The sequence below is a fragment of the Pelecanus crispus genome, chromosome 6 (genome assembly GCF_030463565.1).
Source record: "Pelecanus crispus isolate bPelCri1 chromosome 6, bPelCri1.pri, whole genome shotgun sequence".
Classification (NCBI taxonomy): Eukaryota; Metazoa; Chordata; class Aves; order Pelecaniformes; family Pelecanidae; genus Pelecanus; species Pelecanus crispus.
The window spans coordinates 734,921-744,537 of NC_134648.1; positions in this window are offsets into that span (position 1 = coordinate 734,921).

The window sequence follows — 9,617 nt, forward strand, 5'->3', positions numbered from 1 at the left end:
GCGTCCCCGGTGCGAGGCAAGAGCGGCGGCAGAGCTGGGACTGAGGGACAGGCTATCCTGCTGCGAGGGCGCCCGCTGCTTCAGCCCCGGGGTTGAGGGGCAGCTCGTGGGGCTGCGCTGGCTCCCAGGAGGGGAAGGTTAAGAGGTGGGGAGGGCGGGATTGGGGCCCAACAGCCTTTTAAAGCCCGTAGGTTTTTACAAATGGGCTTTGCGTCGGCAGGGAAGGTGTTCTTCATCCATCTTACCCCTTTGTTCCCTCTTCCTCCTCCTGCATGGCTGAAGTCAGTAGTGAAGGTTGTTCATGGTGGTTTCAGTGGTGTTGGGTCAACCCTTGCAGGCTCAGAAGTGTTTCAGCGGGGATCAGACCCAGCACAGACGCGTCCGTATGGGTTTTCCCGCTCCCCTAAGAAAGCTTGCTGGGTCTGTCTGTGCCCCAAAGCGTGCACCCACCACGCTGGGCTGACCCCGAGGGTCGCGCCGGCTCCTGGGCCGTCGCCAGCCATCCCTGTCCCGGGGAAAACGGCCGTCGCTTCTGCTGCTCAGTGTTGCTGGGGGGTAAAATCCCCTGTGTTTAGCGGTGGCTGCTCAAAACCTTTCCAGTTGCTCCGGGGGGAGTGGTCGCTGCCCACATCCACCCCTCAGTGCCCCCAGACCCACCGGCCGTGTGGGTTGGAGGGCTGCGTCCCCCTCTGCCTTTCCTCTGGCCCTCCCCGAAGAGCCAGGCCAGCCGGTTTGCCCATCTGCAGCCACCAGCATCCGGCTGGCGGAGCCCGGGGCTGCGTTTCCATCCCGGTTTTCCCCTGGGTTTGTGAACCGAAGCGGCTTGCAGAGGGGCAGACCCCCGTGTCCCCCAGCTTCTGGAGGAGCTGCGGGGCCCCAGCTCTGCTGGAGCTCTTCTCCCTCCCTGGCTGCTCACCGGCTGGCACCAAGGGCATGTTTGAAAGCAAACCAGTTCTGTTTACAGTGGGGGAAAACAGCCTGTTAATCCCTGGCTTTGCTGAAACCCCATTTTTTAACATTTCAGGCTCCTTGGGACACTCTCCTTTAATAACACTGTAAATAAAACCCTGGGCAAAGGGCAGCGAAGGCAGCAGATGCTGCTGCTCCATCTCGGGCTGAAGGCACCGTGTGCTCGGTGCTTGCTGGGGTTTCTGCCTTCGCCGAGTCTGCCCCTTATTTTATGTCTCCATCTCGCTCGGGGTGGCCCATCTCCGGGGAGGGGCAAATCAAACAGACCGCGCTTCTGATGCACGTTGAAACCTTGGGCTAAGACCACGCTTCTCCATCCCAGAGGAACAGCATTCCCAGGGCAGCTTCTCCTGTTAACGCCTTTGCCCTGTGACTCAGCTGAGCGTAGCGCGAGCAAAAACGCGGGGCGGCAATTTGAGGCATGGCTGCAACGGAGCCGATACCGGGAGGTGACATGATGCTCCTTGCAGGGACCCCCTCGTCTGCTTATTAATTGCCCTGTCGCCAAGGGGAAAATCGCCGTGGCCTGAGAATTTGTCTTTTTGCGCAGAGACGGGGCAGCAAAGGCACGGAAAGGAGCAGGGCTTGCAGCCAGCGGCATCTCCCCACTGCGGCATCGATTCTCTCCCTCCCTCCCACCTGATGCAGCGCGCTGCGTTGCCGTTCGAGGTGAATGTGCTGGAAGACCTGCGGTGTCACGCGCCCGCGTCCCCCCCGTAGCGACCTCTCGCATCGTCTGCCGCTGCGTCCCGTGACAATAAAAGCCGAGTTAGCAAACACACGTGATGCTCTCGTGCCCGCGAGCGTGGGGAGGGGGTTATTCTACCATGCTGTTTGCCTTTCAGGGAGACTGTAGCAAAGGGGTGCACGGGGGGGGAATACACCCTTTAAATTAGGGCCCGGCATCTCCCTTGCCTTCTGCCCAAGCCCTGGCACCGTGTGCCTTCCCGGCTCCCTCCATCTCAGCAACGGGGAGAGCGCAGGCAGAGGTGCGTGCCCGGGGAGTGTACGCAGCGGGGCTTCCTCCGGAGCATCGCAGCCTGGGGAAACCGCTTATCCCAGCTCCCCTCCCTGCTACGGAGCCCGCACCGACACCCCTTCCCTCCCACAGCTCCCAAAGATGTTTCCGGGGGGCTGCCTGCATCTTGCCAAGGGCTTTCTCGCCAAGGGTTTCATTAAATCCCACCTTGGTCCATAGACCCACATCCCTCCCACGGGGTGAAAAGGAACCCCGTCGAGGGGCCGGGCCAAAAGAGCAATTTGGGACTGCTCCTTTCCAGCATCTTAATTAAAATCCTGAATGCCAGCAGTGGGAGATGCTGCCAGGGGCTGCTGGTTCGCTCAGGCTCTGCGTACGGCGAGAGCAAAACCAGGGGCTTTAAAGCCTTGGGGGGAGCTGGCCGAGGCGAAGCGAGGGCCGGAGGGGTTTGTTTGCTTTAGTTTTGGGGTTTTTTATGGCATTCCCAAGCGAGCTGAACGCTGCGAGCCGGGCTTGAGGTTTTGTGGTCTGGCAGCTGGAGCAGGCGTTTGCTGCTCGGGGCTGGCTGGAAAAGAGCCGCTGTCGGGAGGTGCTGAGCTGGCTGCCGCTGCCGCGCGCCCGTGAGCCGGCTCAGCCGAGAGCCAGCCCGACCACGGAGCCGCTGGGATGGGGAAAGGAGAGCCCGGTAGCTCCAGCGACGCAGCCTTCAGCCTCGCTCGCCAGCCCCGACCCCAGCAGCTCGGGGCCGCGTTAACAGCCCAGCTCAAGAGGGATTAAAGACCCCTTGGGATGCCGGACGCCTGCTCCAGCCTTTCACCACGCCACAGAGGTTTTGGGAGCTGCGTGAGCACATCACTGAGGTCCCTGAGGTCCCCAGGGCTTGTCCAAGGGACCCTATTCCCTTGCTGGCTCGAGCTCCAGGTCGGTGCAATGCCGGGCACGGCAGAAACCCACGTTATTCGGCATGAATTATTCAAAATGATGAATGAGAGAGGACCAGCTTGCACGCAGAAAGCACAGCCAGCTGCTGGGAACAGCATCCTTCGGCACTCCCGGCCCCTGGGAATAGAGGAGCGCTCGGCACAGCAGGGATCGCTGTCCTGAATTAACCCCAGCGCTTTTTTTATAGCACAAGGAATTCACAAAGGTTTTTAGACAACAGCTCGGAGGGGTTGCTGCCTGCGTTTCAGCCCGCAGCCCCTTGCCGAGGCCAGGAGGCAGCTTGGCCTCGCTTGCCTGCTGTAATTAGCAAGAATCCTCATTAGTATCAGGCTCAGCTGCTTTCAGAGAGGCCAGGGGGGGCTTGTCAGGGCTGCTGATTGCTAATTACTGAAAGCCTTTAGTGGCTCTCCTGGGGGAGTTTCCGCTCTCAGGTACAAAGTCTTGAGGGTGCCCTATCCATCGTGGGTGGGAAAAGTCACTTTTGGGGTGGTCTCCCTGTGGGGCCCCAGGGACTAGAGTGGTCCTGGGGGGCAACCCCTTAAATCCCTGTGGTGGGGGCTCTGCAGGGCTCAGGCAAGAGAAGAGGAAGAAGAAAAGGAGGAAGGTCTCTGCCTTGGAGCAGAGCCCGCAGCTGTAGCGGCTCGGGGAGGTGAGTTAAACTTGGGGCCCCGGGGAGGGGGTGCCCAGATCTCCATTTTGCAGCCCCTTGGAGGTGCCTGACCTGCAGCCTCCTCCTTGCTGGGAAGGACAATGCCATTAAAGTAACATTTAAGGGGATTTTTGGGGTGGAAGCCAGGAGCGTGTGGAGTGAGGGCTGCGGTCTGGTTTGCCTCGGAGACCTCCAAAAAAAGCCCCCAGCCTTGTGGAGGGCCAGGCTTTAGGGCTGCTTAATAACCCATGCAGGAGAGAGGGATGGATGGAGCTGGGGTATCCCAGACTGCCCCTCTGGGCAAATCTTCCTGTGTGGCGTGGAAAATGCAACTCCTGTGGGGACGCGTGGGTGTCCCGAGGGTTGCGCAGCGCCCGGGGGCTGTCAGTCCTTCGAGCCCAGAGTCTGGGCTGTGGTGGCTCGGCTCCATGGAGAGAAGTTAAAGAGTTTTGGTCTCATCATCCAAAAGGCATCTCTAGGGCAGTGACTTAATTTGGCGAGCATGTAGGCTGCAAATCTGCTTACCAGATTTCTGGGAAGCTTGGAGAAGGCAAATGAAGCAAAACCTCCTTCCCAAAAGCTCCTTCGCCTGCCTGCCACCAGCAGCTCGCTGGCGCGCCCAGCCTCCTCGCGTCTCCCCTTAACCCCGTCTGCGAGCGCCTTCGCTGGACAAGCAAGGTGCGCGCCTATGGCGCGGGCTGCGAGCGGTACGTATAACTCTCTTTCTCCCACGTCGCGCCCGAGCTGAGCCCTCCCGAGCGAGACAGGGCAGGAGCTCTTTGCACCAACGCGCGAGTCCTTATGGTACCCGCTCCTCGGCTTACACGCCCCACAAGGTTTTGGGGAGCTTCCTCAAAAATGAAGCCTCCTACGAGGGCTGGGACTTGACTCCAGCAGCCAAAGCCTTGCTCAGAAAGATAAAACCACGCTTAGGTGGGGGTGGGAAGGCTGGTTTTGGTGGGAGACGTGCTCACCTCTTAGCAAGGGGCACAGGAGAAGCCTATGAGCAGCTGCTTTCTCTTTGCAGCTGCAGCCTTTATCATCAATCTTGTGCGGTTTTTTTTTTTTTTAATAAAAAAAATAGAGGGTTTGAACTCTTTACCTAGAGGAGCCTGTGGGTCTGGATCTGTGGATCCACGCACCTGCGGAGCGTGTGGATCTGGTCTTGCTGCAGCCCCCAGCTGATTGCTGGGGGCGAAGGGGAGAGCCAAGCTGCCGGCGGCATCTTCCAAGCAGGTGCTGCTTTTGGACACCCGAAATAAGTGCAGCCTCTCCCCTGATGAATTGCGCTGATTTAAGCTCAGAGCAGAAAAATTGAGATTGTCTGGGTGTTGTGATATTTCCTGGCCTTAAGGTGCCCGACCTGGGTGCTTCTGGGTGCAGGAGGGCAAGTGCCCGATAGAGGTGGTTTTCCTTGGCATGGCAGGCTCCCCTCTCCCAAATTAGCAGTTTTAGGTGAGCCTTGTGTCATGAGTGTGCTGGGCACGTGGGCTCGGTCCCTGCCACCCTCTTGCCACCCTGGGTGTCCCCTAAATATTGGGCTTTGCCTGGGGTGAGGGGGGGACGAGGGGTACACGGGAGCATTTCCATCCCATCGGCACCGACCGGTGTTGGCAGCCGGAGCCTGTGACTTTCCAGCTGCTTCCAACAGCCGCTGTGACACACCTGTGGATAATTTTGGGAAGCTGAGCACCTGCAGGGTGCTCTGTGCTGTTCCCCAGCCCACCCTCTGCCCAAAAAACTCCTGCTCGATGTCAGACCTCAGACAGGCTGCGGGGGGATGCAAACAACTTCTCGTATCTGGGCGCTCCCGGCTCAGGCGGACGCGACGCGGGGCGGGAAAGAGACAATAGTCCCGCGCAGCCGTTTCCAAAGGCCGTTACTATTTATATGCCCACGTTCCCAACGCGAGCCCTGCTGCTTGTTTTATTGCCATTATAAATAGTTGTGAAGTTGCCTGGGAGTTCATGGCAATTCGGGATTGCTTTCCAGGGGGAAATCTGGGGCTGAGATTTAAGGTTTTCAGGAGCTACATCACCCCATTTTCTTTTTTTTCTTTTGAACTGTTCAATAGCTTAGCTCTAATAGCAAGCACGAGGCTCTCTAAGGCACGGAGAATTTCAGCACAGCCGAAGGCTTTTGCTGGCCCTGAAAGGAAAGGCTGGGAACTGCAACAGGGAGAAAAGCAAAAGGAAAACTCCCGCCGCAGCGCATCAGCGGGCTTGTTCCTGGGTTTGGTTTTTCAGGCGTCTCCTCCAGGTTAGGAAACGGCAGATAAACCACGGGTCGGGTACCACGGTGGAGCTGAGGCAGGAGGATGGGTACATCCATGCTGCCAAGCTTCAGGCAGCCTGCTTAGGCTCATCACCTATCTCCTGGGTTGTATGTGTAATGGAAAAAACGGGGGTTTGGGTGTAGGCTTTTAAGGTAACACAGGATCCATCGCCGCAGCGAGAGCTTGGCCAGAGCCTGGGGGATGAGGCTGCTCCCCCCTAGGGAAAATTGAGGAGGGATGCCAAGTCCTTTGCTGCTCCCACCCGTTTTATTTTGTTCTTGGCCAACCCACACATCTCTCTCTTCTACCTTCCCCCCCCCCTTTTTTTTTTTTTTTAAATAATATTAAAAAAAAAATAAAGCATCCCCCGTATAGGCTGGGCATGCTGCTGGGAAGCTGTGGCTGTAATCGCTGGCGCTTCGAGGCCATAGGAAAATATTGATGGTAAGGGCTGGTCCTTTCCAGGCGCAGCGCTGTGCTTCTCGCCTCTGCTCGCTTACGCGCAAAGTCCCTGCGCCTGTTCACGCTCTCCGTTTTTCCAGCAAGCCTGAAAGGTAACAACGGGATTTTTAAAAGGATGCGGCATGCGATCTACAGCGCATACAGTGAAGGAAGCCTCTTGCGAGCCGCTGATCTTAAATCCCAATGGGAATAAGCCTTAGTCCCTGTTTTCTGGGTGTTTCACCAAAAACCTTTGATTCCCAAGCTCTGCTTATTGGTGCTGGTGGGTCAAACGTATTTCCAGCTGCCCACCCCGTCCCTTCCCCGGACGCCAGCAGCCCGTAGCAGTTGCATCCCACCCACCCCAGCAAAAGCCCTCGAGTGTTTGTAAATCCAAGCCCTTCGGAGGTGGCACGCGTGCCCCTCGGCATCCCGGGGGCCTGGAACGCCCCACTGGATGGAAAATGGGAAACCAAGGTCTTTTCAGACCTGCAAAGTCAGGAAGGGGGGGAGATGCCCCTTTTTGCAGAGGAGGAGACTTAAAACTGTAAAAAACCCCAAATAAACAAAAAAAACCCCACCCCAAAAAACCCGCACCAACCAACCCACCAAAAAAAAAACTCTGCAAGAAGAGGGGCAGGTCAGCTTGCTGGAAACCAGGCGAACTGCCCCAAAATGTTCAAAAAAAAAAAAAGGTCAAGGAGAAGTGGTTTTTCTTGGTGGTTTGAGGAAGACTAAGCGAGGCGGAGCGGGGCTTCAAGCTGTTTGTGGGAGCTGGGTCGTGCTACGATTTGCGATGGGCAGGAAAATTGGCAAAACCATTCCTTCCCGCCCAAAAGAAAAGGAGTTGAGGAGAGGGTGGGGAGAAGGTTCAGCCCAAAATCCCCCGCGCAGCCGCCTGTTTGCAGAGCTGGCGGGGGGGCCCTGATTTGGCAAAATACGGAGCTGCTGAAACCTCTGGCAGGATTTCTCCCCGGTGTGCAAGGAAGAGATTTGAGCTGCGTTTTAAGAAAAGCTTTTAAAAAAATCCCCCCGTTTCCCTGGGATCCCGCCCGGGTGCAGCCCCCCCTTAGCCTATGGCATTGGCCCCGCTGTGCTAATAGCAACCACCGGACTCGCCGTCCACGGGTTTCTCTAATCCCCCCTTCAAGGGATTCGCGGCCCCTCTGCTATCCCGCAGCCGCAATTTAATCGTGCGCCGTGTGACAGAGCTTTGCCTTGAGCTGCTGCTGCTGCCAAATAACCCACTGGTCACCCCCGGCCTGTTTTGGGGTGAGTAACAGGGAATTGCCGATCTCTGTGCAGCTTTTCTGAATTTTGAGGGCTACCGCTGCGCCCCTTCCATCCCTCTGTACCCTGGGCCGGAGGATTAAACCCTCCGGATGCACTGGGGACCACAGCCCCATCCCAAAGATCATTTTTCTGCTCTCCTCTGCCCTGTTTCTGCGTGGTTTTTAGCCAAACCATGCTCTTGCTAGGGCAGGTGTGTCCTGGTTTCGGCTGGGATAGGGTTAATTTTCTTCCCAGTAGCAGGCACAGTGCTGTGGTTTGGATTTAGGAGGAGAATAACGCTGATAACACGCTGATGGTTTAGTTGTTGCTCAGCACTGCTTATGCCAGGCAAGGACTTTCCAGCTTCCCCTGCTCTGCCAGGGGCACAAGGAGCTGGGAGGGGGCACAGCCAGGAGAGCTGACCCCAACTGCCCCAAGGGCCGTTCCATACCATACGGCGTCATGGGCAGTATGGAAACTGGGGGGGTTGGCCGGGGAGCAGCGATCGCTGCTGGGAACTGGCTGGGCATCGGTCGGCGGGTGGGGAGCAATTGCATTGGGCATCACTTGCTTTGGATATCATTATTATTATTTTTTTATTGTTACTATTATCATTACTATTTTACTTTATTTCAACGATTAAACTGTTCTTATCTCACCCCAGGAGCATTTCTCACTCTCACTCCTCCGATTCTCTCCCCCATCCCACCGGGGCAGGGGGAGCGAGCGGCTGCGTGGTGCTGAGCTGGGGCTGGGGCTGAACCACGACAGTGTGGATTTATAAAACCTCCTAAAAAGAGTGGCAAATTCCACCCTAATAATTCGGTCGGCTCAGGTTTGTGTTGTAGCTGAACGGCTTTGAATCACCGGGGGATTTTATTAACTTCTACTTGTTGCCTTTTTCCAGGTCACAGGAAGTGCGGAGCAGCGTGAGTCCTGCGACCTCGCCCATAACTTCTTTGGTGGAAGAAGCACCTCTTCTCCCTTCTTTTTTTAATGTTTTTCCCTTTATTTTAACTAGTTCTCGGTCCATAACCTTGATAGGTTTTTTTTGGGGGGGGTCCCGCGAGAGTTGTGACCTCTTTCTTTAGCACAAGCCCTCCTCCATCACCTAGAGCTTTGCTATAATCTCCTCTAACCTGGCACCGGGAGGGAAAGCGTTTCCCCAGGTGATCCCGTCCCTTTTTGGACGGACATCGTTGTCCCCATCCCATCCTCAGGCTTCGGGTGAGACCTGCCTCGTCCTTTCTCCTCATGCTGGATCCAACCTCTTCTCCCGGCTCTGGAGCCCCTGCCAGCGGCTGGGAGATGCTCGTCCCAGCACCTTTTCCCCTCTGTCCCACACTGGATATTGCCCCAGCTGAAATGAAAAATTAATCCTGGAGGTACCTGTGGGAAAGGCCCCTCCAGGGGCTTATCTGGGCCACGGCCAAGGATTTTCCCAGTGGATTCGGCAGTCCAGAGACCCTCCCAAAGAGCGGCGTCTCCTGGGGTGAGTAGTGCTTTTGTCTTTGGGTTCAGGGCTTGGCGTTGTTGGGGTTTTGCCTGGGTGCAGAATAGGGAAACTCTCTGAAATCTCAATTTTTTAAATTTTCTTTTTCATAGCTTGGCAGCCAACGGGTTGTAATACTGCTTGTAAAGTCCAGGTCTTCCCTGCTCGCCCACAGGCAGGGGGAGAACTGGCAGGATGAGTGCATGGGGCATGGCAAAGGGGATGGAAATCCCAGATTTCCAGGGTTTTCTGCACTGGCGGGGATTACAACGGTCCCAGGCGGCCGCTTGCCTCTGCAAGGGTGCTCTGCTTTTGGGTGCAAGCAGCACCCCTTCCTGCAGCACCCATTTCTGCAGCCCTGGGGATGGCCCGAGGGCAGCCCCAGCAGCTCATTTAGTGTGAGGTAGAAATGGGCAGAAAATACTCCAGAAGATAATAGTAGTAGTAGTAATAACAACAACAACAACAAAAGCCGAAGCAGCAGAGTGGGGAGGCTTAGCGCTTGCCGTGGCTTTCTCTCGTGTGGATTTGCAGGTGTGTAGTAAGGGCTCAGCCGGAGCCGCCTTAATAACTTTGCAAAAAATCCCTTTAAAACTAT